The sequence below is a fragment of the Euprymna scolopes genome, chromosome 4 (genome assembly GCF_053919585.1).
Source record: "Euprymna scolopes isolate OS-2025 chromosome 4, ASM5391958v1, whole genome shotgun sequence".
Lineage (NCBI taxonomy): Eukaryota > Metazoa > Mollusca > Cephalopoda > Sepiida > Sepiolidae > Euprymna > Euprymna scolopes.
Window position 1 is genome coordinate 125,347,355 of NC_136485.1, and position 27,547 is coordinate 125,374,901.

A 27,547-nucleotide genomic window follows, 5' to 3' on the forward strand; every position below is an offset into this window, starting at 1 on the left:
ACAGTTTGGGAAGCAGAGAACTAGAATGGAATTCCAGAGTCTAGCGGTTCTGGGGAAGAAACTACTGGAGTAGAAAGATCTTTTACGTCTACGGATCTCTACTGTGTGGGGGTGCGATTTAGCTGCTTGTTGGGTCTGTCGAGGGTGTCTACGTTGTGGGGGCACAAGTGTCTGCAGATCGCCAGAGCATTCACCATTAAAATACTTGTAGAACAAGCAGAAGGATGCAACATTTCGTCGATGGGAGTGCAACTGAAGCTTAGATGCCAGTTCAGGGCCTATCAGATTGGCGACTCTCTTTTGAACCTTGTCTAGGAGCGAGAGACCAGTAGCAGATGCACCAGCCCAAATGTGACAGCAATACTCCATACATGGTCGAATGGTGGCCTTATAGAGGTACAGGATACTTTCGGGTGTTAGTACTTTTCTAGCACGGTAGAGAGAGCCTACCTTCTTCGCAGTGGCCCTGGCAATGCTTTCAATGTAATTGTTCCAACTCATGTTTCCTATGAACGTTAGGCCAAGCAATTTGAAAGATTAACTCTCAGATAAAGAGTCACTGGCCATTGCTATTAATGGCAGAGAAGGTTTCTTGTAATTATTGAAGGAAACCAGTTTAGTCTTGGCAGCATTGAATGTGACCATCCATTTTTGTCCCCATTCCACTACAGATTGGAGGTCATCCTGTAGTGTTTTTGTCATTTCTTTGGATATGTGTTCATTTGTTTTCCTGTCATGCCTGTTATAGAGTGTGGTGTCATCAGCATATATACCCATCTCAGAGGCAATTTTGTCGGGGAGGTCATTAATGAATATTAGGAACAATAGAGGTCCAAGGATAGACCCCTGAGGCACTCCCGCATTTATATCATATTGTTTAGATGTACGAGCATCGAGGACAACCTGGATTTTTCTCTTATCTAAGAAGGATTTAATTATGTTCAGTATTCTACCAGTGATACCGTATGATCTGGAGACCCTCTGTACAATGCATATCTAAGAACACTGCCAGACATATAAAATAGCTTGGTGTAAAATTTGCAAAAGATCTGCTCAGCTGTTTTGGAACCTATGAGGAAAGAACTCTCTCGCTCACACACACACACACACACACACACACACACAAACATAGACAAACACAAAGTGACTTATATATATATATATATATATATATATATATACATATATTTCTGTAGAAATATATTTTCTTATAATATATATCAATCCTTATTTAAGAAGCTCAATGTAATTACAGAGCAATATAGAGAATAAATGACAAAAAGCTATATTCCAAAATTCATGATGTTGACCATCTTATAATTTATTCCTTTAATTCAGTTGACTTATACAATTGTATATCTGGATTTATAACCCCGGAGGACATTGTTACTCCTTCCGATAATGGACTGCCCAGGTTGTATCAAATTCTCTCTTCCTATAATTATCTCTATATAATTATCATTCACCACTCAAAAAACTATTTTCAATATTTGTGCTGAAAAGCAAAATAAGTGTCTATTCACAGCTGAACATTTTGCTAACCGCATTTCATTTCCTCTGATGATATGAGCCATTATTGAAAATCCATGGATTAAGGAAATTAACATAACTCCTTCTATGTACTCCTTTTGTCAAACAATAAATTCTTAACTCGAATATATGTGTCTATATGTTGTTTTTTTCAGAATTTAAAATTTAACCACCAAACTTATATATTGCTCTATTCTTAAATATTGAGTTTTTCCTTTTTGGCTAGGATCACCCTGAAATTATTACTTCAAGTAATATCTATCAGGATTTTCATCTGAATTCTATCAGTGTCTTATCTCGCTTATATATATATATATATATATATATATATATATATATATATATATATATATATATATATATACAAAAAAGAAGGCAGCAGGTTACTCCAAGTGTAGAATAAACCGTTTACTGTAAATAATGTTTTTTTTTAGTTTTCAGCATAAAATGAAATCTAGAAAAGTTTCTATTTCTTTTCTCTCTATTTTTCTCTTACTCTCTCTCTCTCTCTCTCTCTCTCTCTTTATCTCTTTCTCTCTCTCGCTTGCTGTTGTCCCGTGCTGCTTGTATGTTGCTGTGACCATATGTTCATCAAGAAAAAGAACCGCAACAATGTACTCATGGGGGGGGGAATAGGTATCATGGCGACGCTATATTTGAATGGTAGGTTAACGTTTGTTCATTATGATAATACCGTTAATCCCGAATATAAGAATGGTCAGAGCTTAGCCAGTCAGAATTGCTTGAATAAGGCTAGGAAAACTTTATTATTTGCGAATAGAAAAATGGAAATAGTATGTTATGTATATGTATTGTAATGAACAGTTAATCTCGGTGCAAGCACAATATCATAGGAAAATATAGACTTTGTTCTGGCATCAACTGGTAGCGGTGAGAGCACTGAATATTGAGAAAGAAAAATAGGAATTCCTTCCATTGTAGATGTGGCGATTGCGATGGTGTTTCTCATCAGATGTAGTGTTGCATTTTATTATCACAAGTGAATGTAGCAGAAATGGTGGTCGTAAACTACATAGATAGTGGCTATCAGGGTAGATGTATTGAATTTATATGTGGCATCTCTTGTTGAAAACAAAACAAAACATTGGTCCAGAGGAGAATTTCTGCAATCAAAATATTATATATTGAGATAGTAAAATGAATCATAAATATGTTATTAGAATGATTTTTTTTTCAAATCAAAAATATCGTAAGTGCAATACTAAATGAAAACATTCAATAGAACAACAAGAATAACAACAACGACAACAACAACAATAATAATAACAACAACAGCAATAACAACAATAACAACAATAATAATGACAACAACAGCAATATAATAATAATAATAATAAGAAGAAGAAGAAGAAGAAGAAGAAGAAGAAGAACCCAACGAGAAATCGATGGTTAGTTGCTTTTACGATAACGCAAATTCATCTGCAAAGTACATCAAAAGAGGTGGAGAGTATTGAAAATCTGGGGAGACTTGTTGTCACTCAGACTCCAGAGAACACCATAAGTTGTTTTCAAAGAGAAATCTTTGATGATGGTCTGTGTGAATACTCCTAATGAGTAAGTAATAATAATAATAACAACAACAACAACAACAACAACAACAATAATAATAATAATAATAATAATAATAATAATCCAGGGAAAATCGCAGGTTGTTCTCAAAAATAAATATTTCATGATGGCCTGTGTGAAAACTTGTAATGAGTAAATAATAATAATAATAACAATAATAACAATAATAATAATAATAATAATAATAATAATAATAATAATAATAACAACAACAGCAACAATAATAATAACAATAATAATATATCTATATTTATAGAATATATCGCTAAGATATAAAGATGAGTTAGTAAGAGAGACAACATATAAGAGGTATGTGTGTGTGTGTGTGTGCTGATGCATGAGCTTTTAGTCCTGACTGCTCGGCCAGACAGGCCCATAACTGCTGGCATGAAAGAGGTGCAGTGGAAGCACACACGGGTGGACTTTAGAGTCGTCGTCGTCGAAGGGCTTAGTAATTATCAACGTTGTCATAGGAGCAGATTCTATGCTACCATTCAGATCAGCCAACCAACTGACCGACCAACCGACGTACAGACAGACTGCACAAATAAACCAACACAATTGCAGTCGGATCAACCAGCTGACTGACCAACTGACCGATCGACTGGGACAACGAGGGACGGAGCAAATGTTTACTTGTTCAGCAACATATCTATAACTGTCCCGATGGCCAAAATGTAAGACAATCTCTGATTGTGTGGAGACGGGCATTGTTTCTAGAATGAAGAACAGGGTTTACGGATGGAAGTAAGCGTTTCACACACAGTGACCGGATTGATTTTTAAGCCATACCTGGAAATTGTCTGAAAAAGAATGCGTCGGGATTAAATAAGAATTTATAGCTTTTTTTTTTCTTTTCTTTTTTTTTGTGTTGAACAGACTGAAATTATTTCAGAAAAAAAAAATATTAATAGCGTTGCAAATTTTACTGCGTATCTGTTCAACTATGTCCAGTGAATCAATGAAGCAGATCAAACATTTTGATTGGTATCCATACTTCTTTTGAAAAAAAAAAAATGAAAAAATAAATTACAGGTGGATCATAAACCTTCAACACTTTTTAATAATTTGTATTACAAAATATACATACATACATGTTCATGTATATATATATATTGCATACATTACATATATATTCAAACCCTAATACAAAGGAAATAACCTTTTTTCTTAGAAATTTTTATTAAGAGAAATAACCTGAACACTCACACAAATAATAGCAATAAAAAATACACACACACACACACACGCACAACACACACACACACACACACAACAACAACAACAACAACAACAACAATAACAACAAAAAGAAATTGAACAATATCCAGAAACTTCATTTCAATTTGGTAAGTAATTTTTTTTTTTAATTGAAAAAAAATATATATTTTCAGATATTTAAAAAAAATACTATTTATACAATTTGTTTGTCATGAAATTTTTTCAATCATGGGGTAGCCCCCTCATCACCCCAAGGGATAATGTTAGGGTTTAAAGTAAATATTCAAATTGTTGAAATATGAATTGTTTTAAAATTTTATGCTTCCACAAATAAAATATTTATTAAGTCATCATATTAAATAGTCCTCCCACTCCAAGGGATAATTTAAGATTTAAAGTGAATGTTTTAGACCAAAATTTGATAGATTCAAATTGTTGAAATATTAAAATCATATAATTCCAGATTAAATATTTATGAGCTACAGAATAAATAAAACAATTCAGATAACTTTTTTTATCTGTGGAAATAAATATTCCACTGAAAACCATCGTTATAAAGTTTAATTTATCATATGCATCTTAAAACCAAATACTTCTACTTGTAAATTTATACGTGTGGTTATAAATCTCTTCGTAAAATATGAAACTTATTATTACATATATCTACAATCTTCGAATTTAGTAGGATAAATTACCCTCTCTGTCAAGATACTTTTAAGGGGGGGGGGATTTATATTTTTTCTCTAAATCTGTCTTTAGTAAGAGAAAAAACACTAAACTTTTTAACCCTACACTGTAGAGGTTCCTAGAAGTCAGAAAACCTTCTACTCAAATAGTTTATTCTCTCAAGCTGCTAGGCTTTGGAATTCCCTCCCACGCCCCTGCTTCTCTGACTGTACTGACATGCAGAAGTTAAAGTATAATGTGAACAGACATCTCGCTGCCCAACTCCCTACATAGTATCCCGGTAAATTCAGTTCCAAATAGTAGCCCCTTACGGCAGTGGTACTGTGCCTTGTTTGGAGTGAAATAGTGATAAAAAAATTAAATTAAAAAAAAAGGTTATAAAATTAAATAGATAATCAAATTTTCCTCAAATTTTGATTAGTTTAAGACCCTATAACTTCAAACGGTATGATCACCCTGACACACTGGTTCTTGTTAGATCACCAAAGTTAAACAACGTTGAGTCTAGTCAGCACCAGATGAGTGAGCATTTGGGAATACCATTGCATTAAAATATTGCATTTTAAACGTCTGACCTCTTGAACTTTTTAAAAAATTTTATTCTAAGAACATAACGCTGTTTTGTCCAGTGATTTTAATTAGGAAATAAACCCACAATCATATTTATTAATTCTAAAAATGTTAGCAAATTTTGTCCAGTGATTTTAATAAGGAAATAAACCTACAATTAAAAATGTTAGTAAATTTTGTCCAGTGATTTTAATCAGAAAATAGACCCACAGTTATATTTATTAATTCTAAAAATGTTAGCAAATTTTGTCCAGTGATTTTAATAAGGAAATAAACCTACAATTAAAAATGTTAGTAAATTTTGTCCAGTGATTTTAATCAGAAAATAGACCCACAATTATATTTATTAATTCTAAAAATGTTAGCAAATTTGGCTTAACTTATCAAAACTATATATTTTTTCAACGACATTTTTGTTTCACCATATCAATACACTTTTGATTGCTTTCGACCATTTGGGGATTGGGAGGTGACGGTGGTTCAGTGTCCCAAGTTCGAATTTAGTTCATTCCACAAAAATCGTTTTCACTTAGGATGTTGGTAACCTTCACGTGGTCCCTCCCGTAAGTACCTGATGTCTTTCTAGAAATAATTCTGACTAGAAAAATATCAGTAAACCAATGCTAACAATAGAATCTTCGGATTTATTAATGCTTTTAAGTGTTTCTCAAAATTATTAGCCCATCCAAGAAAGGGTATTTAAACTAGTACCAATATATTTTTTAAGTTTTTCTTCTTCTTTTTTTTTCTTTTTTATCAATTTTAACACAATTTAATTCATTTGGAAGGACAATTTTCAATAAATTCATTTATTCTAAAACCATCTAAATAAAAATTTGTGATATTTGTATTATTCTGACTACTATGTTTATGCTTCTAAATTTTTTAGATGAGGATTGGTAATTCTTATTATTTGGATCATTCAGACTACTGTTCTCATATTGAGTGTTATTTTCACAACGTTTCATCGGATGTAATTTCTCGCCTTCTTCAAATGTATCGTCAAACTCGGGAATCTTTCTGCTGAATAAAGTACTTGGTAAAATTCTGTTCTAAGTGATACTCCCTTGGAAGTTAAAGGCTCATTGCAGGGCCATACTAAGAATACAATTGTGAATTACTTAAGACCTCTACCTGATTATGGCTGACGGAATGAGAGCATGCTACCCACATGGACTAAATAAAGAGTTCCGGAGTTCTACAAGATACACCTGAAGAAGGTCAGAGGTTACATTGGGCGAAACGTTATGGAAATAACACTCAAGATGAGAATAGTAGTCTTAATAATCCAACTAATAACATACTATTCCCATAAGAGTAGTGATCGATGGGCAGAAATCAGAAGCTCACAGTATTAATGCTGGAGTCCCTCAGGGGTAAATCCTGGGTCCAATTATCTTCCTGATCTACATCAATGATCTCCCAAATCACACACTAAGATCATTCATAGACATTTATGCTGACGACACTACCATATATGACAATACTTCAAAGGCCGTAAACGACCAAGTTCTCTCTGATTCTCTCTCCTCTGAACTTGATCACATGGTGCAGTGAGAAAAGAGGTGGCTGGTTAATTTTAATGCATCTGGCATCCTTGTCTGGCATCAATTGAAATGAATGGCTCTCGTTTTGGGGAGGAACAATGTTTTGACAAGCTTCTGGGTCTGACCTTTACTCCTGATCTGAGATGGAACACGTACATCAAATCTGTTGCCAAGGCTGCTGGAGAAATGGTGGGTCGTTCTACCATTCCGGTAGATATCTCACTGTTAATACAATTCTCTATCTGTATAAGAGCCAAGTATGTCTGAGGATGGAGTACTGTTGCCACATCTGGGCAGGAGCTGCTAGAAATAGCTTATCCTACCTTGACAGAGTTAAAAGTAGACTTTGTAACTAGTAAGGGATGCCCTTTTTTCTTCCCTGCAACCTCTTTCCCACAGAAGAGACATTGCAAGCCTGTTTCTACTTTATCATTATTTTCATGGCAAGTGCTCGTATAAGCTCCAATCTATGGTACCCCCCTGGTCTGACTTGCACGAAAAACACTCGTCTAGCTGAAACCACTATCAATAATTTCCCCCCCTCTTTATCTATACCTAAACCTAAATGTAGAATCCATGAACAAAGCTTCTTTCTTAGAACTGCACGCCTGTAAAACTCTGTTCCATTTTCCTGCCTTCTAACTGACTACAATATGGTCGTATTCGAGTCCCTGTAAACAACGTAAACAAGTTCTTGATGAGTCGTCCCCTTAAGTAATCTAATTTACCAAATTTCCATTACTAACGATGACTACAACATTTTCCCATTAACTACTGTGCACTCAATAACCCTTATCCTCGGGTGGGCTCTGGACTTTGATAATTGGTTACTCCTTTGGTTACTTCATTGTTAGTTTTCCAAACGTTTTGGCCGATGTAATCTCCTACCTTTTTTAGGTGTATCTTTTTGAAAGTATTTATGTTGAACTCATGGACTTATACAGAATTTTTAACTAAATGTTTTTCAAACTTATTATTAATCTTTATATTAATGTAAATGGTTCAGTTCATAATTCCACATGAGTTCACGAGTCTGGCATAAAGATTACCAAATTCTCACCTCGGACGTTATTCTCAAACTGATTTTAGCCGATGTAACCGCCAACCTTCTTCAGGTGCGTCTTGTTGAACTCGGGAATCTGTACGGAATTTCTAACTGAACCCTTTACTCAACAGATAAAGTACTAAGTAATAATCAGCTGTAAGTGACAGTCTTCTAGAGGTTGAAGGTTCAAACCTCGTTACAATCGATACTAAGAAGATGATAAATATTACTTATGACTTCTACCTAGTCATAGCTAAAGGGATGAGAACAATCTATCTATATGGTAAATGTTCAGTTTGAGATTGCGTACAAATTGCTGACTTTTACATGAATATTAGCAAATCTGACAAAACGCGCCTAAAAATGATCAGAAGTTACATTGATTGAAATGTGTTGAAAAATAACATCCAAGATGAGAACTGAAAAATCCAAATGATACAAAAATTCCCAAGTTTTAAAAAATCTAATTAATTGGAATTCATTATTGAGATGAGTATTATTTATTTATTTATTTATTGCAGACTATTATCCTCATCTTTTTTAGTTGTTGTTTCACGACGTTTCGGCCAACTATTCCTCTGGCCTTCATCAGGTGGTAACCGTGATGGGGTAGGAACTCCGAATATCCTAATCTATGGAAGGCAGTAATTACTGAGAATGCAGTTAGAAGATTAGGAGTTCCAATACCATTGAGGTTACCACCTGACGAAGGCCAGAGGAATAGTTGACCAAAACATTGTGAAGCAACAACTAAAAAAGATTAGGATAATAGTCCACAATAAAAAAATGGATTTGAAAAAAATTGTTTTTTTTTTTTTTACTAAAATGTCCCCAAAGGCCAAAAGCCACTTGCAGATAAGGGTTAATGAGTGTCAGGCGGACGATGATACAACACCGTGATGATTGATAAGGATGATAGTGGTGATTGGGCAGAATTTGATTATTTAAAAAAAATTTACAAAAATTTTTTTACATTGGACTTGAAAATGAGAGTTTTATAGTCAGTTGGGAAGCAGCTTTCCGACATTGTGTTTCAAAGACAGGTTGTTCTAGACAAGAAATTTTGATCATGGAAATTTTGTTTAGTTTTAGACACAGAGAAGGAGGAAGGAAGATGATTGACAGTGATTGGAGCTCGACAAGTTTTTGTTTTGTTTTATGCGGGGAGGAGGGCATAGATTGAAACTCAGCCGAGCATCTGCCATGAAAATAACGATAGATTAGAGAAAGACATCGTCTCCTGTGTTATGCACCTGAATAAGTTTAGAGGTTACATCGATAGACGTTGTGAAAATAAAGATGAGAACAGTAACAACAAGCTGCGCATGCATGATCCTCCCTCTACGAGTGAAATGTAAGGGATGGATGACCAAAAATGAGCAAGTTGTGGTTTGTGAGGTAATTTTTTTTTTTTTTCAATTTTTATAAAAAAAAAAAACGACTAAGTACAGCCCCTGGGGGACGCAAACCAGAATTTTGCCAGGATCAGCGATATTGAATGTATATTTGAAACAATTGCCTTCACATTTTGGTCAGGTTTCAATGAAACCTAATGAACGGATAAAAAGTTATGAGACGAAAAGTATCCTTTTTGCCATTTTCGAGCATTTTTTACCCCTTTTGAGCCCTTGGGGGCGTAACGAGAATTTTGTTCAAAAGAACTTTATTTTTGGGCACATCTACTTATTGAAGTACAACTTGTGGCAAAATTTCAGAAAAAAGTAATGGACGGTTATTCGGGAATCGTCCAGATGAAAGGACGAATGAGCAAATGGATGCCACTGAAAACATAGGTCCCTCTCCGATAAATTGGGGACCAAAAAAATCAAGATGCGAACAGTAGTCTGAATAATACAAATAATGTAAATTGTCATTCCTCATCTCAAAAATTCCGAAACAGAAAAGTTATTTAGGGATTTTTATTTAGAACAAAATAAAAATTGTATTTTGTGAGACTTGTATAAGAACATTTTTTTCTAATTTACTCTTCTCACAAAAATAGACGGAATTGGAGGCAGCTACGGAATTCCTAATATAACATTCGTCCAATTTTCTATTGAACTGATACCAAAAGGTGTGGCATGCTAGTGTCCAGGCATATCTATTGACACATTTGGTCGAAATGATTTCTTTTAACTAACTTTTCTTTTTTGATACATTCATACTTATATAGATCAAACGAGTTTTATGCTTTTCATTCATTCATATTTATTATTACTATTGGTATTTATTTGTTTCATCACGAAAACAAAATGTCACACAAGGTCGTTTTTAATGTAGAAGAAAACCAGCTCCCCAAAAAGGGGCACTCTGAAAGTAGGTAAAATAAAAATTGCCTTAGTATATTTCCCCTGCATTGATTAAGGACAAATTAACTTAATTTAAGGGATCTTAAGAAGAAATTGAAATTAAAGAATCTTGGTTAATTGGTTTCTAATGACTATGAGTCAAATGGGAGATTATGCCCATAGTATGCCCCCTGAAAAAAGCTTTGAAAATACTTCAAAGAAACTGAAATTTGGAGAATATTCATTAACTGATATCTAATACATATTGTTAAAATTTCACAAAAGTTAAGAGGTATCTGAGTTTTCACAAAGAGTAACCTCCCCTTTTTGATCTCCTGTGGATAAAGTTAAATTAAACTATATATAGCCTACATTACGAACCCTTACCCTAATAGCTCTGTTAAAAAATTTATAATGATCAGTTAATAAGTTTTAGACTGAATTCTGTACATACAAATATATAAAAATATACACATACCTAACTATTTCTTAAGCCATTTTTCCTATGTATTTTAATAAAATAAATTACAGTCTCAAATATACTTTACGTCTTGGATTGAGTTATATTTTAAAAATATTTCTGTTCTAATTGTTCTAAGATGTAATTTATGATTAATTGAACAAGTCACCTATCTCTCTCTCTCTCTCTCTCTCTCTCTCTCTCTCTCTCTCTCTCTCTTAGCTATCTCTGTATTGATCTCACCCCTTTCACTCTGTTGATTCAATCACTTTTATATCTCTAGCATTCAGTAAAAGAGACTATTTTTTTTACAAGGAAATATCTCACTTATCAAGGCCCAGAGGCCATTCGAGGATAAGGGTTAAAGAGTGTACAGTGGTCGAAAGGACAATATAGTAATTGTTAGAAGTGCAAATTTGGTCAATTGGATTATTTAAGGGGAACAGTTCATCAAGAACTTGTTTACATTGGACTTGAAGATGGCCGTATTGTAATCAGCTGGAAAGCAGGTAAACAGAAGAGAGTTCTACAGGTGTGCAGTTCTCAGAAAGAAATTTTGTTCATGGAATCTACATTTAGGTTCAGGCGCAGATAAAGAGTGGGGGAAATTATTGATAGTGTTTTCAGCTAGATGAGTGTTTCTCGTGAATGTTTGGCGAGGGGTGGCATAGATTGGAGCTCAGGCGAACACTCGCCATGAAAATAACAATAAAACAGAGACAGACTTGCAACGTCTCTTCTGTGGGAAAGAGGTTGTAAGGAAGAGAAAAGGACATCTCCTACTAGGTTACGAAGTCTATTCTGAACTCTGTCAAGACAGAATAAGGTCTTCCTGACAGCTCCCGCCCAGATGTCACAGCAATACTCCATCCTTGGATGTATATGGCTTTTATATAGGTAGAGAACTGCATCAGCAGGTAGATATCTACTGGATCGATAGAAGGATCCCACCATTTTTCCAGCAACCTTAGCAACAGATTTGATGTACGTGTCCCATTTTAGATCAGGAGTAAAGGTCAAGTCCAGAAGCTTGTCAAAACATGGAGTCTCCCCAAAATGAAGTCATTCATTTCAATTGATGCCAGATGGGATTTTTTTCCTGAGCATTCTCATCCAACTTACATATATATCTTTAGACACCACAAACACGTATGTAAATTAAATGGCATGATAATAAATATCTTTTATATCGGTTAATTGTGGCTTTTGTATAGCCTACTACAATAGTGTGTCTTTTTCTCTGTACCTTAAGAAGAAAAACTGTAACGAGAAATATATGTTAGTGGTAGATTATATTTGTAGATGAACACTCTTTAATTAACCCTACCCACACACCCGTAAAAAATGAGATTCTATTTCTTTTTTTAGGCGATTATGTGTGAACACTGAAAAAAACTATATTATATTTTATTTTATTTATTTGTGGACTATTTATCTCATTTTCTAGTTGCTGTTTTCCCAACGTTTCGGCTAATTATTCCTCTGGCCTTCGTCAGGTGGTTCATCACGATGGGATAGGAAACGTTGTGCAACCAACAACTAGAAGATGAAGATAACAGTCCACAAATAAATAAAATAAATTATACAAATTACTCATCTCAAAAAGAATTCCAAATTAATACAATAATAACAAAAATTATTTTAGAATTTAAAGTGGTGGATCAGTTTAATATATAAATGTAATGTAAAACGATACCCCCATTTCCGGGCCATTCTAGTGCTTTAATGAATTCCTAAAAATTTTACCACTAACCTTAAGTCTGAATGGCTACCATTTAAGATTAGGTTAGAACGCTGTATCATATGGTTTTAAAAAAATAATTTATATGAAAGAAAAAATCTTTTGAAAAAAAAAAAAGAATTTGGAGAATGAAATATAGTTGCATCAATGCAAATTTGATTGGAAGTGTTATTGTCTTTATTATTTGTCGCCATAGAAAATAGTTAATATTGAATACAAAATTAAATTAACTTCGATAAGAGGAGACAATATTAAACTGAGAATAACCGAAACGAAATTACTCTAATTAAGAAAGTTCAACACCACAGACATGTATGTAAATTAGATGGCAAAATAATACATTTTTTTACTTCTATATAAAATAAATAATAATAATAATAATAGTTGTATAACACACACACACACACACACACTTTATCATCCTAAACAAAAAGCTGTTTGCCATTAAAATGCTAAAATGCTATTTGGTTAGAAACTGCTAGTCGGGGATCATTTAATTTTAAAATTGATCCCCCTCTCTAAGTTCTAGTGTAATTTTAGTTTTTTGTTGTTTTCTTTTTGATTTGATTTTTAATACAATGTTTCTCAGCGTGTTTTCATGAAATCGCATAGAATCTAATTTTTTTTTTGGGGGGGGGGAATTAATATACGATGTACATGTACAAATTTACCTTTTTTAATTAAGTTAATTATTTATTTATTTTTTTTTAGAGTATTAAACATTTCTAAATAGGATTCTAAAAGTGAAATTTATTTATTATGGTACCGTGTAGTCATTAAAAAACTATGCTAATGAAATAAATAAATAAATAAATAATGAAAAAACCGAAAGAATTGGGAGGCGTACATCACAGTGTGAGACAGCATTTTAGCCTCCCAATTATTGAAGCCTTGTTAATCCCTATTAAAAAAAAACAACTATTAACCAAGCTCAATATGAAACGGATGGTACGCTTAAATGCTTTTAAATATTTTATGTATTGTAAACGATATGTATATATATATATATATATATATATGATGAAAATTATAGAAATAATATTCTTCATATATCCACATATATAAATCACTATATAGATATCAATATCTCTTTCTCTCTCTCTCTCTCTGTCTCTCTCTCTCTCTCTCTCTCTCTCTATATATATATATATATATATATATATATATATAGAGAGAGAGAGAGAGCAAATTATATTTTTTCTTAATTTGCACACTTTTGCATTGATTCACCTTGGTTAAAACCGAAATATAAAGTTTCGCATGAGTTCAAATACCCTATATATTAAATTCCACGTCTGCAGATCAAAAACTGACAAAGGAACTTGGTAGGCAATGTTTTTTAATATGTACACGCATACATAAATATATAAAGAAAGAGGTTTGTGTTTACTATAAACTTTTTATGCAAATATTATGCAAGTATAAATAATGTAGAATATCTGCATGAATATAGTTAACTGAAGATGATCATCTCCTAAGAAAACCGAAAAAAATTAGTAGGGAATTAATTAAAATGAATGTTTAAAAGAATATGCAAATTAACTAGATCTTTTGTAGATGAATGCAATTCCACGACCCATATATAAGAAAGTTGTATTTTCTTTTAAAATAAATAGAAAAAAGTGTTTTTAATAAGAATATCAATGCACAAAAAAAAAAACAATTTATAGGAGTACATATATATATATATATATGTATATATATAGCGAGTAAATGACAAAAAACTATATTCCAATAATGATGTTGACCATCTTATAATTTATTCCTTAAATTCAGTTTACATTTACCATTCTTAACAGTATATGTTTCGTAGCACAAAATCAATCACTTAATTATTATATCAATCAGTGAATCTATTTTGCCCTTAACTCATCAGAAGAAATAGCAACAATCAATCCGTCAAAAAGAAATAAAATGCGACATGATTAAAATCCGAAAATTGGAAGAGAAGCTGCAAATACTTTTTCATATGTTTCCATTACGCCATTTTAAATTTCAACTGAATTAAAGGAATAAATTATAAGATGGTCAACATCATGAATTTTGGAATATAGTTTTTTGTCATTTATTCACTATATTGCTCTGTAATTGCATTGAGCTTCTTAAATAAGGATTGGTATATATTATAAAAAAATATATTTCTACAGAAATATATATATATATATATATATATATATATATATATATATATATATATATACTAGCATGGCAGCCCGGCGTTGCCCGGGTGTTTTGAGGTGTATGCTGAGCAAAACAAAAACAAAATGGTCAATTTTTTTAACTTTGACCCCTATTATGACCCCTTAAAATTTATTGTTTTGGGCTCAAATAAAGTTATTAAGTTAGATTCATGTCCAAGGAATCTATATCTAAAATTTCACGTGTTTAGACCCAAAATGGTAGGAGGAGTTTGGTAGAGTCCTCAAAGGTCAAATCGTTGAACTTTGACCCTTTAATCGCCAAATTTCTGTCCGAAAACCGATCATATAGATTTTCCCAAATCTCAGTACCCTGTACATCAAATTTCGAATCTGCAGGCTTAAAATTGACAGAGTTCTTGCGTAGGGAAATGTACACAGACACACAGACACACACACACACAGACACTTTCACTTTTATATATATACTAGCATTTCAGCCCGGCGTTGCCCGGGTGTTTGGAGGTGTATGTTGAGAAAAAAAAAAGAAAAAAAAAGAGCGGTCAATTTTTTTAAACTTTGACCCCTATTATGTCCCCTTAACATTTATTGTTTTGGACTCAAATCAAGTTATTAAGTTATATCCATGTCCAAGGAACCTATATCTAAAATTTCAAGTGTTTAGACCCACAATTGGCGGAGGAGTTTGGTAGAATTCTCAAAGGTCAAATCGTTGAACTTTGACCCCTTGCTCGGGTGTTTGGCGGTGTATGCTGTGCAAAAAAAGCAAAAAAAAAAACAAAAAAAATGGTTAATTTTTTAAAACTTTGACCCCTATTATGACCCCTTAAAATTTATTGTTTCGGGCTCAAATCACTTTATTAAGTTAGATCCATGTTCAAGGAACCTATATCTAAAATTTCAAGTGTCTAGACCCAAAATTGTCGGAGGAGTTTGGTAGAGTTCTTAAAGGTCAAATCGTTGAAATTTGACCCCTTAACAGCCAAATTTCTGGCTGACACCCGTCACATCGATTTTCCCAAATCTCAGTACCCGGTATTTAAAATTTCGAGTCTATAGACTAAAAATTGACAGAGTTATTGCGTAGGGAAATGTACACAGACAGACAGACACACAGACACACAGACACACAGACAGACAGACACGTTCACTTTTATAGATATATAGATAGATAGATAGATATATACTTTTATATATATATATATATATATATATGTTTTATTTTTCTGTTTAGTTGTATTATTGTTTCAGCTACGCGACCTTTTTTGGTCATCATATAGCCTCCTCAGACTTTTACAGAAATGTTCGTTTATGGTGAAATGAAAGAGTGAATGGTGTCAGAGGAGGGGTGCGAGACATCATTCACTCTTTCATTCCACCATAAACGAACATTTCTGTAAAAGTCTGAGGAGGCTATATGATGACCAAAAAAGGTTGCGTAGCTGAAACAATAATGTAACTAAACAGAAAAATATGCTAATAAAAAATAAAACGCATATTTGCTCTACAGCAGTATTGAGCACTTTCTTCAGGTTTTTATCAATTACCATTTCTACTATGTATATATATATATATATATATATATATATATATAGTAGAAATAGTAATTGATAAAATATACATGTGTTGATGTATACATACATCCATCCATATATATATATATATATATATATATATATATATATATATATATATATATATATATATATATGGATGCATGTATACATCAACACATGTATATGTGCTTTCAAATTAGATTATATAGAGAACTTTCAATGAGTTAAATACTATATTTGTGGGATGAATTTGACATAATCGAAGCCTCACTTAAGACCCTTAAATGATTCGAACACTGTAATGACAGAAGAAAGGCGCTCTATAGTTTCCAAAACAGCAACAATGCAGACATTTCTACAATCACCCTAACTTCAACACGACGAACACATACAAAATTCTCTAAATGTGGTTTTAGAACCATTCAAACCACTTTGTTTAACAATCGAAAATCTTTTCAACAAACATACAAAATATCTTGCACTAGTCCGACTACACAAGTAGACATCTATACAATGCCATGTAGCAAATGCAATACCCATCACGTCGGTGAAACTTGTCTTTACTTTGACAAAAGTATGTGTAAGTATAATAGAGTAGTAAAGCTAAAAAATGAACTTGTTTTTATCTTTTTACATAGGCATCACCACTTATCAAGGCCCAGAGGCCACTCGAAGATAAGGGTTAAAGAGTGTACAGCAGTCAATTGGACAATATAGTAATCGCTAGTAATGGAAATTTGGTAAATTTGTTAACTTAAGTGGAACGGCTCATCAAGAACTTGTTTACGTTGGACTTGAAGACAACCATATTGTGGTCAGCTGGAAAACAGGCAAACGGAAAGCAGTTCCACAGGCCTGCGGTTCTAAGAAAGAAACTTTGTTCATGGAATCTAGGTTTAGGTTTAACTTGTTTTGCACAGATGTAAAATATGAACTTTCTTCGCATATGCTTGAATGTAATCATAGTTTTGATTTCGCTAAAGCCGTGACAATTGAATAGATGCATAACATCTAACGAAAACATTTTATGGAAGTAACTGTAATTGCATTCTCAAGCAATAATATTAAGCAACAATCCAGCTTTTGTTTTCAAATTCACTTTGCTCTTACCAAAGACATAGTCATGGAAAATGCTATATTTATGGACAATGATTAAATTGTCCTTTAGTTATGACCCATTCCAACCAATTTAGCCACTTATACACATTTATCCATCTCTTGTTTCACCTTGAACGCTAACACCCACTTTAGTGTTAATATGCTAACCACCTACTCTCCCACAAACATGAATACCTTCTTCTCGACCCTTCTTTCCTACTACACGCTTGTCCTGCCATTCATCTCCTGGTTCATCTTGTTTTAATTTTCTTATCACTTTGTTTTTGCTGGGGATGGGGCATTCTACCGGATGCCAAATATTCTCTCATTAGTTTAGTTACTCCAATCGAGAGATCTTTTTAAACTTCTAACCGTCATGCTTGTCCTGCCATTCATCTCCTACATTGGTTCATCTTGTTTTAATTTTCTTATCACTTTATTTTTGCTGGGGATGGGGCATTCTACCGGATGCCAAATATTCTCCCATTAGTTTAGTTACTCCAACCGAGAGATCTTTTTAAACTTCTAACCGTCCCTTTGAGTGCTATTGTTTGTATTTCTCTTGCAATTGGTTCACCGGGTATATTTGCCAGATAGTTTTTGAAATTCTTTTTCATTAGCTCAGTTACTCCTATAATGACTGGTATGATTGATACCTTCTTAAGGTTACAGTTTCTTTTCATGTCGTACACAAGTCTTCGTTATTTTATTATTTTCTCTCTTTTAGGGGCGCTTACTTCGTGTCTTCAGAACTTCGACACTCTTCTCTTACTACTCATAGATGCATGTAAAAATACTCCTGCAATATACTTTTTTTTTTCTTGAAGAAGCCTTAATAAATGTGTACGTGAAATATCGACCTCTCTTCTTTGTGTTGATTTTATTGTGTCCTATGTAGATGTCTTCGTTTAATTTTCTTTTTTCTTATTAATTTTCTCAATATATATATATATATATATATATATATATATATATATATATATATATATATATATATATATATTAAGTAATGTGACTTATAATTTAAAAGTTTAAAAATTTTTTAAATTTAAGAATCAAAATTTAATTAAATTAAAAATCAGTTTCATAAGAAGGAACAACAACAAAGTCAATTATCTGTACGATCGTTTCGGAAATCCGTGCTTTTTATTTGTGGTATACATGAAGTCACGTAGAATAATTATACATAGTTTTTTTGGTAAGCACGGTCTCCTCATCAGCAAATTTAGGAGGATTTCTATTGAATTGAAAAGACACCAAAAATAAACCTAGCATTAAAAGTAAGGCAGATGAATCTTTTGGTTTTTCTTTTTTTGAAATCATGAACTGTATTTAAAGTAGTCATTTAGATGTTTGCTATAGCTTTTTATTTTATTGAATCTATTTATCTAATTTATATATATATATATATATATATATATATATATATAAATCTATGGGTGTGACATGGTGTGGTGATTACAGGTATGGACCATGAACTTTGTATGTCAGGTTCGAGTTCTCTCAAGGCTATTACAATCACTACCAATAATACCTTTGAGAAAAGTATAAACCCATATATCACTCCTCCAGCTATGAATAAATTAATAGGGTAGAGTAGACTTTAAAGGCTTGATTGTGCAAGAGAAGAAAAATTCTGAATAACAATAATCTTTCTCTGCTTATTCCGGAAAGGTTTCCAGTCGTTCTGGATTTAAATAAATGTGTTTTCGGAAAGGTACAGTTGGAGATTGTGCAATTTTTGCTTCACTATAGACTTCTTGCATAGAGTTCTCCGGAGTTTACATTGGTCAAAACATTATGAATCTAAAAACCAAGAAAAAAAAAATTTATTTGTGGGTATTATTAATTTATTTATTGCGGACTATTATCCTTATCTTTCTTAGTTGTTGTTTCATGACGCTTCGGCCAACTATTCCTCTGGCCTTCATCAGGTGGTAATTGCGACGGCATAGGAACTTCGAACATCCTCACAATTACTGCCATCCATAGTTGTTGTTGTCTTACCACGTTTTGGCCAGCTTTGGGTAGGATTGTTTGGCCAAAACGTGGTGAGATGACAACAACTATGGATGGCAGTAATTGCTGAGAATGCAGTTAGGAGCATCTGAGTTCCTATCCTGTCGTGGTTACCACCTGACTAAGGCCAAAGGAATAGTTGGCCGAAACGTTGTGAAACAACAACTAAGAAAGATGAGAATAATAGTCCGCAATAAATAAATCAATAATACTCATCTCAATAATGAATTCCAATTAAATAAAAAAATAATTGTTTGAATAATCCAAATTTAAATTAAAATATAGCTCGATTTCTACCGTACTATAAATAATATTAAGAAATCTTAATGTGTTAGCTCCTGAGTAGCTGTCCTCGCAAAGGTAAAATTATTTCATATATGTGCTGTAAATTACCTATCCTAGGGAAGGGACAATTATTTCATATATGTGTAAGACCCGTCCTAGGGTAAATAAAATATTCTTTTGCTCGAAATAGCAAATGATACATAGACATTAAAAATTCCTTTATCCTAATAATAACAGATATGTTCAAAATCAACTTCAATTTTGTCATTGTTTATACAGTCCCAAGCAACGCCGGGTAGCCCTGCTAGTTATGAATATAAAAACCAAGAAAAAATATTAGTCTGAATAATTCAAATTTAAATTAAAATATAGCTTGATTTCTCCGTACTATAAATAATATGGAAATATTAATGTGTTAACTCTTGAAATGAATCTATATGAACAGACAAATTGCAATTGTGTCATTTTTTTTTTTTTTTGTAAATTTTTCGAGATGAGCTTATCCTGCCTTGACAGAGTACAAAACAGACTTCGTAACTTAGTGTGTGTGTGTGTGGGGGGGGGGGGCTTTTCTTTTCCCTTCAACCCCTTTCCCACAGAAGGGACGTTGCGAGCCTGTCTTTCTTTTATCATTATTTCCACGGCAAGTGCTCATCTAAGCTCCAATCTCTGGTACCCCTTGCCAATCTTTCTAGAAAAACACCTGTTTAGCTGAAACCATTGTCAATAACTTTCCCCACTCTTTAACTGTGCCTAAATCAAAACGTAGATTCCATGAACAATGCTTCTTTCTTAGAACTGCACGCCCGTGGAACTCTCTTCCATTTGCCTGTCTTCCAGCTGGCTACAATTTGGTTGTCTTCAAGTCCAACATAAACAACTTCTTGAGGAACCGCCCCCTTAAGTAATCCAATCTACCAAATTTCCATTAATAACGACTACTACGATATTATCCCATTGATTACTGTACACTTAATAAGCCTTATCCTCGAGTGGCCTCAGTGGTGATCCCTATGTAAAAAAAAAAAAAAAAAAAATACTCTGGCTTGATCTAATAATGTTTGCTTCCATTATTATAAATGTTCATTTATCACGCAATGGCATAAAATTTACAATTTTGATGAGGGTTTTCCCTTGGCACCAAATAAACATGAAGTAACAGTCCAGAAGCAGCAACGATGAAACTTGTTAAGAGCTGCACCCTATCATCTTAAATGAATATTACTAGGAACTGGTCTTTATGTTATACATACATGTAACAAGCACACGTTGATACGCCACCTTTTTCAACATTGATGGGTTTATAAATAGACAATTATATATACAACTATGATAGCGTTACTTTATACATACATGAAGAGACACAACATTGATAGCTATATAACACTACTACTAATAATATAGCAATAACAATAATCAGTTGTTGGTTCATTGCCTCTATAGGAATTATGTAGCCAGCATAAAGAGTAGTTGTCTGTGCGTATGTGTGTATGTATGTAACACTCTTGTCAAACTCTAGAATCTGTACAGAATTTCTATGGAGGGTGGGGGTAGCATGCATTCGTTTCGTCAGGCATGACTGGGTAGAAGTCTTAAATAACTTGCAATTGTATTCTGTCACAGCTGGTGGAACAAGAGCCTGCTATTAGTATTGGGACGATTAATCAGACTCAGCATCGGAAAAATCAGAACTTTTGGGAGTATCAGAATCGGTATTGGAATTGGAAAATATTGTGCCTATTTTCTGATGCGAAAAACGATTTCTTTAATAATCTTTTTTTATTTGATTTTGTTTAAAGCAAAATCTTCTACTGCTGGTCAACATCAACATCACCAAAGATTTTATTACTCAATAAGGAACCCCTCCCTGGACTTTAGCCACTAACTCTGTCCCGAGCTATTCACTGCCATGTGGGACCCATGTGTTTTATCAGGTCGTCTTTCTCCATCTCATTCTTAGTTTTCCCTTGGGCCACTTATGTTCACGAGGTGTCCATTCCGTTGTTCTGATGGACCATCCATTGTCATGTTATCTCACTACATGCCCTGCCCATCTATGTTTGGATGTTTTGACGGCAGTATTGACGGCAATGACTCTTATTTGTTGGTGGATCCAGATGTTTGTCTTTCTGTCTCGTAGAGTGATGCCTAACATTATCCTTTCCATCTTCCTTTGTGCTACTGCCAAGATTTCACTTTGGCGAGTTGTCAGGGCCCATGTTTCACTACCGTAGATCATCACAGATAGTACATATTTATTGAAGATCTTCCCTTTGATTGACATATTTGCTTTTCGGCTTCTCCTGATATTCTCCACTTTCCCAAAAGCTGCCCATCCCAATGCTACCCTTCTCTTTATCTCAGGGAGGAGATCTCCATCTTTCATCATTTTCTTTCCCAAGTAGATACAGTTTTCAACTATTGTTATTAGTAATAATAAAATAATAAATATTTATTGATTTTAAGCTACCAGTAAAACTAAAATCCGTAGATCACCCCTACAAGTGTGTTCATACATTTAAGAAAATATATGCACATTTAACATGTGTTCTTGCGGTAATCAGAAAAAATAACACTATAGTTAAATATTTAGAGATTTATAAAGAATCAGAATCAGTAATTGTATTGGAATCGGCACAAATATTGGAATCATCACATCACTACGTGCTATACACATGGATTAAATAAAGGGTTCTGTTTAAAATTTCATGCAAATTCCCGAGTTTGGTCAGAGGTTACGTCAGTTGAAACTTTGTAATAATATCACTCAAGATGAAAACTAGTCTAAATAATCCAAATAATAGATATTTTTTATATACTGCTTACATATATACGATATCAGTCACAAGGTTAACTAATTTACATATTGGTTTTGATAAAAGATATTTTATTAATCAACCATTATAAATTATTGTTTCTTTTTTTTTAATGTGGTGATTGTTTTGATTTCAATATAATAAATAGTTACATTCTGCAATATTTTTTTTATGTTTTAGAAAATATTTAGTATTTGTGTTCAGATGTTTCATTTTGCGATCTATTTCTAAATTCTAAGTGAAAAAAAAATGACTCCGCCCTACACAAGCAAATTGATTTTTTCTTTCGTTGCCTTTCTTTATGGTCATATTTAAAACACAAATAAATTTATATCGAAATTGCCAAAATGTCAATAGTATAGATAAATGAGAAATAATTTGTTTATCGTTTTTTTATTAAGGTTTCAAATATTTTGGTACTTTTGCACTTTGTGCCCCGGATTTCCATGATGTTGGCTCGGCCTCAACCAGTAGCTGACATAAACTGCCAAAATATGGCGAGCGCATATCAAATTATAAAAACGCTAAAAAACAAAAGGATAACATTTGTTAGATACTAATTACAATAAAATTGGAAAAACAACATAAAAAATATAACAACAGTAAGTTTTGTGAATATATTTTTAAATCTTTTGTTTTAAATAAAAAATTTTTTTTTTTTTTTATTCTTTCAGATTAGGGTTAGGGTTAGGGTTAGAGTTTTGGTTGGACTGATTAAATTTGTGTATGATTATAAACTATTTTTTTTTAGGGTTAGGATTTAGGGTTAGGATTTATGGTTGATTAAATTTGTGTGTGAATAAAAACTAAATTTTTTTCTTCCAATTTATTAACAGTCGTCTGCTTTGAGTTTTATTGGCTAAGTGCGTTTCATTGGTTGATCAACCATTTAATGCCGAATGCAGTCATTTTGGTAAAAGATTTTGTCCTTCGAATTCTTTATATCTTCAAATATGCACTAGCATTACGGGGGGAGGAAGTCATGATGCCTCCGTTTAGTATCGAAAGACAAAGGATATCCCCCTGTAGGGGCAGTTGCACGTGTAATTGTGAGGTAAGAGTTGCGCATTCCCCAACCATACCTCTCCTGAATCCGCACTGTTTGAGTCTAGTGGCAAGGAGCAGTCCAGGATGAATGGAAACAATGCTGAGATACGCAGAGAGCACATACATCACCTGGAAGTCCCAAATGGTCACCCATTTAGTACTGACCAGGTTCAACATTGCTTAACTGCCATATGGAGGGAGGGAAGAAGTATGTACAAATTCCATCTAGATAATTATAAAATAGTGTTCAACTCATCATATACGATTGATTAATTGCTATATACTGCATCATCACGTTGACACACCGGTTCAAAGTTAAGCAACATTGAGCCTTGTCAGTACCAGATGGGCGACCATTTGGGAATACCAGGCGCTCTATATAGGAAGACATCGACACCTCTGTGCAAAAACTGCAAAAAACCTAACGTAATTTTCTACCCTGATGAGGATATACAAGCGATTAGAAACCGCTTGTGAGTTTAATACTGGCATGAAACCTCCTCCTTAGGAGGAAACAGTTCAACTCATCTAGGGCAAATGCCACTGACATTGCATTACATGGCTTGATACAATCATATACAAATTCTTGTAGACAATAAGCACTGTTTTGGCATTAAGTTTCCCTAAAGCAAGCTGAGATGCCATGAAACATCGAAACGAAGCTAAACTTAGCAAACACTAATTAGTATCAGACAAATGTCTTATTATAAGGTTGAAAGAATTGTGTTAGAAATTCAATTCCTAAATAAAAGCATTTTGAAGATCTGGAGCAACAATTTCCCTCATCCTACCTCCTACATTTAGATTTATGATGATAATCTTACATCTATACATTATTATGAAAAAGCTGAGTTAAGCAACGTCTGTTTCCCTAAGGTGTTTTTTTTTTTTTTCATTCATTTTTCATGATTTTTGGAATTTTAACTAATTCCCACATGACACGTAAGTACGTACTGGTGTTTTTACTTAAAATACATTATTTTGATTTTTTTTCAAAAGATTCATAATCCACAAGCACAGTGACGTGCAGAAAACTTTTTTGTTTGCTCAAAAAAAAAAAAAAACGGCAAAAAAATATAGTAAAGGTAAAAGCCTATAATACATTTCTCTGAAAAGGGCACTTTTAAAACACGAGTAAAAGGGGTAGGTGCTTCAGAACCTCAAGAATCTACCCCCACCCCTTCTGCACATTCCTGCACAAGAATCAACAATTTTTTCTTAAGAACGTATTATAAACCAGAGAATTTAATAACCTATGTGATATTTTGCCAGTAGTAATACACAACAAATAAAAGAGAGGAAAGTGGTATGGTGAACACAGAAGAGCAAAATATTTATGTATTTTGTGGTTAATTGTTAGCATTATTGGTACCTCAGTCTCATTAACGATTAACGATGTATATTGACCATTATACTAAAGATGTACATTGACCATGAAACTAAGGATGTATATTGCCTGTTTTACTAAGGATGTATACTGACCATTAAACTAAGGATGTATATTGACCATTATATGAAGGATGTATATTGACCGTTATAATAAGGATATATATTGCCCATTATACTAAGGATGTATATTGACCATTAAACTAATGATTTACATTGACCGTTATAATAAGGATGTGTATTGACCATTATACTAAGGATGTATATTGACCATTATACTAAGTATGTATATTGACGATTAAACTAAGGATATATATTGACCATTATACTAAAGATGTATATTGACCATTAAATTATGGGTGTATAATGACTTAGCCTTTTAGTCCTCACATTCTGTGAGCGATGTTTCTGACAAAGAGGGAAGAATTGCTGTTTTCTGAGTCAGAATCTATTCTATCAAATATTTGTCGCCGGCAAGTTTTTGACCTTGAAGTATTTTTTTTTTTTTTTTTGCTCTTTAGATCATTCCTTGTCTGGAGGGATTTCCATAAAATAAAAATGAGCAGCTGATGATAATTAGTCCTTCTTTCAAAAAGCAATAAATAAAAAGGGTAATTAGAGTGTGGAGGAGGGTAACGTCTATATTACGATCTACATATTAATAATATTATTATATTAGATTTATTAATAATATTATTATACTAGATTTATTAATAATATTATTATATTAGATTTATTAATAATATTATTATATTAGATTCATTAATAATATTATTATATTAGATTTATTAATAATATTATTATATTAGATTTATTAATAATATTATTATATTAGATTTATTAATAATATTATTATATTAGATTTATTAATAATATTATTATATTAGATTTATTAATTATATTATTATATTAGATTTATTAATTATATTATTATATTAGATTTATTAATAATATTATTATATTAGATTTATTAATAATATTATTATATTAGATTTATTAATTATATTATTATATTAGATTTATTAATTATATTATTATATTAGATTTATTAATTAAATTTTTATTTTAGATTTATTAATTATATTATTATATTAGATTTATTAATAATATTATTATATTAGATTTATTAATAATATTATTATATTAGATTTATTAATTATATTATTATATTAGATTTATTAATTATATTATTATATTAGATTTATTAATAATATTATTAAATTAGATTTATTAATAATATTATTATATTAGATTTATTAATTATATTATTATATTAGATTTATTAATTATATTATTATATTAGATTTATTAATTATATTATTATATTAGATTTATTAATTAAATTATTATATTAGATTTATTAATTATATTATTATATTAGATTTATTAATAATATTATTATATTAGATTTATTAATAATATTATTATATTAGATTTATTAATTATATTATTATATTAGATTTATTAATTATATTATTATATTAGATTTATTAATAATATTATTATATTAGATTTATTAATAATATTATTATATTAGATTTATTAATTATATTATTATATTAGATTTATTAATTATATTATTATATTAGATTTATTAATAATATTATTATATTAGATTTATTAATAATATTATTATATTAGATTTATTAATAATATTATTATATTAGATTTATTAATAATATTATTATATTAGATTTATTAATTATATTAGTATATTAGATTTATTAATTAAATTATTATATTAGATTTATTAATAATATTATTATATTAGATTTATTAATAATATTATTATATCAGATTTATTAATAATATTATTATATTAGATTTATTAATAATATTATTATATTAGATTTATTAATAATATTATTATATTAGATTTATTAATAATATTATTATATTAGATTTATTAATTATATTATTATATTAGATTTATTAATAATATTATTATATTAGATTTATTAATAATATTATTATATTAGATTTATTAATAATATTATTATATTAGATTTCTTAATAATATTATTATATTAGATTCATTAATAATATTATTATATTAGATTTATTAATAATATTATTATATTAGATTTATTAATTATATTATTATATTAGATTTATTAATAATATTATTATATTAGATTTATTAATAATATTATTATATTAGATTTATTAATAATATTATTATATTAGATTTATTAATAATATTATTATATTAGATTTATTAATACTATTATTATATTAGATTTATTAATTATATTATTATATTAGATTTATTAATAATATTATTATATTAGATTTATTAATAATATTATTATATTAGATTTATTAATAATATTATTATATTAGATTTATTAATAATATTATTATATTAGATTTATTAATTATATTATTATATTAGATTTATTAATTATATTATTATATTAGATTTATTAATTATATTATTATATTAGATTTATTAATAATATTATTATATTAGATTTATTAATAATATTATTATATTAGATT

The 27,547-nt window shown here is 31.2% G+C and overlaps 1 protein-coding gene across 3 annotated transcripts in view; it reads left to right on the forward strand.

Annotated features, from left to right (window-relative positions):
* Positions 1–27,547, forward strand: part of LOC145269279 (tumor protein 63-like) — a 524,598-nt gene that overhangs the window by 155,210 nt on the left and 341,841 nt on the right. The window contains exon 1 of one of the 3 annotated variants that reach the window (XM_080125001.1): positions 3,486–4,469. The exons of 1 other annotated variant lie outside the window; for it this stretch is intronic. The gene's annotated coding sequence lies outside the window, so the exon portion shown is untranslated. Of the gene's footprint in view, positions 1–3,485; positions 4,470–27,547 lie in introns of those variants that run through there. One more of the 3 variants, XM_080124996.1, reaches the window with a different exon arrangement.